The sequence below is a fragment of the Xenopus laevis genome, chromosome 9_10L (genome assembly GCF_017654675.1).
Source record: "Xenopus laevis strain J_2021 chromosome 9_10L, Xenopus_laevis_v10.1, whole genome shotgun sequence".
Lineage (NCBI taxonomy): Eukaryota > Metazoa > Chordata > Amphibia > Anura > Pipidae > Xenopus > Xenopus laevis.
The window spans coordinates 25341766-25344265 of NC_054387.1; the positions used below are offsets into that span (position 1 = coordinate 25341766).

General features: G+C 44.7%; 1 protein-coding gene across 1 annotated transcript in view; it reads right to left on the reverse strand.

The window, feature by feature from the left end:
• The window catches only part of cbx8.L (chromobox 8 L homeolog), a 73905-nt gene that overhangs the window by 26927 nt on the left and 44478 nt on the right, over positions 1-2500 (reverse strand). The window lies entirely within an intron of this gene.

Here is a 2500-nt window from a genome sequence, read left to right on the forward strand (position 1 = left end):
ACCGGTCCTTTTACTATTTCCTCTTGTTCCCTGTCGCCCAGCCCTCCAGGAAGGCTGCCTCGAATACTCTCTACCGGGCCTGTACTGCCTTGAGGCTCCAAAAGGTCTCTCTCTATCTCTGGAGGACGGGTGTTCATATCTTCCCCTTTTGTTCTTTCTTTCTTGAGGAAGAAACACGCTTTTCCCTCCAGAAACTTTCTTGATGATGACATCTAGCTTGTCTCCAAACAGCATATCCCCTTCGAAGGGAAGTTGGCACAGATTGGACTTGGAAGCAGCATCCGCCGCCCAAGGCTTCAACCATAAGGCCCTCCTGGCTGCCACTGAGAGTGCCATGGACCTAGCCATAAGATGTACTAAATCAATTGAGGCCTCTGAGATGAAATCGATAGCCATCTTGCAATCCACCAACATCTCGACCAGTTTAGGTCTTTTCACATTAGAAGATACTGCCTCTTCTATATCAGTCAGCCAAACCTTCAACGCCCGTGAGACTGAAGTCAATGCTACTGCCGGTCTGCATGCGGAGCCTGCTGCTCCATACGCTTTTTTGAGATTGAATTCAATTCTCTTTTCCATGGGTTCCTTGAACACCGCTGCATCATCTACCGGTAAAGTGGTTCTTTTAGCTAGTCTCACAACGGCTGCGTCCACCTTGGGTGTGGAATCCCAAAATTTTGTTTCGTCTTCCTCAAAGGGATATTTTCTTAAGAATCTCCCGGTTGTTTGAGGTTTTTTATCTATTTTCTTCCATTCCGAAGTCATTATCTCCTTTATTGAGGCATGGACTGGAAACCCCACAGATCTTTTCTTTACTAAAGGAAACAATTTATCTGCTGAAGACAGCTTTGTGGCTCCTGTTGGAAAATTTAAGGTCTGTCGGACTGCTTTTATTAGCGGCTCAATTACAGCCAGGTCAAAGCCTGACTCATCCTCTGAGTCAAATTCCCCTTCCTCCGAAAGCAATGGAGACATGATCTCAGTCATATCCGTTAACTCGCCTTCAGACACCTCTGACAATGATTCAGTTTGTCTCGCATGAGACTGCCTGGGTCTCTTTCGGGCACCTGCTGCCTCCTGGAAGCCTTGCACCACAGCTTGTTTGATCACTGCTGCCAGAGAATCTGCAAATGCTTGAGTCTGCATGACTGGTGCTACTGGTTCTTCCTGAACTTTCGTTGCAGGCGTAGGCTTTTCCAGAGCTTTATCCTTTTTTTCTGAGGCAGGAAGACTGGTAAAACAAATAAAAACCATTAGTACCGCTACTGCTTCTCTCTCTTTTTTCTTTCCTCAGTACCTTACCTCACCTTTTCCCCTTAGGCTGGGGTGTTTTGGCAGGCATCACCGGATCCATGTGTATACTGCTGACCGACTTCTGTGCTCTCTGCATGTAGTCAAAATGGACCCCGCAGGTAATTGCTGGCAGCTATTTTGCCCTGCTGATACTCAGCATAAATCATATAGGGACCTCTCTGCTGCCTTATCCCATATGCCCCATGCTTAATACATGGCGAACGCCATGAATACTTAGCTTATTTGGCGCCAGCGCCTCCTTTGACGCTCCGCGTCGAAATGCCTTCAACCAAGATGGCGGCGCCCGCACTTCCGCTTCCTGTTTGCTGCTGCAGGGACGCGGCCCCAAGCTGAGCGGTTCCATAGCCGCATTCTCCACGGCGGTGATTAGGACGCCTTCTACCCTCCTGGTAAGCGGAACTGCTGGAGCCAAATGGATCCTTGGCCTACTGCGCCTCTGCAGGGCCCCACGGTTAGTGTGCCTTCTACCTAGCCCATCCCAGGGCGGCAATAGGCAGCCTTTGGCAATCCTGTGCCAATGCTTATGGCTTCCTTAGCTAACCCCTACACAGGGGAGCTTAGGACTTCCAGCGCCCGGGGGGGGAAAGAGAGAGCCAGAACCACCCCCCACGCTGGGATAGATAAGAGGCAAAAAAGCCCCTGCTTGATGTTCCATGTAAATCCATCGGCCACTGGACAGGACAAAAAAAGACAAGTGTGGGAAGGAAGGGGCTGACCATTTAAACTTTGGGGGAGGTCCTGTCCATTGGCCTGGAAGGCGATTAACCCATTGGTGAATGCTGGCCATGGGTGACTAGGGAAATATGCATACATATATACATACATATATATATATGCATACATATATACATACATATATATATATGCATACATATATACATACATATATATATATGCATACATATATACATACATATATATATATGCATACATATATACATACATATATATATATGCATACATATATACATACATATATATATATGCATACATATATACATACAATATATATATATATGCATACATATATACATACATATATATATATATGCATACATATATACATACATATTATATATATATGCATACATATATATACATACATATATATATATATGCATACATATATACATACATATATATATATATGCATACATATACATACATATATATATACATGCATACA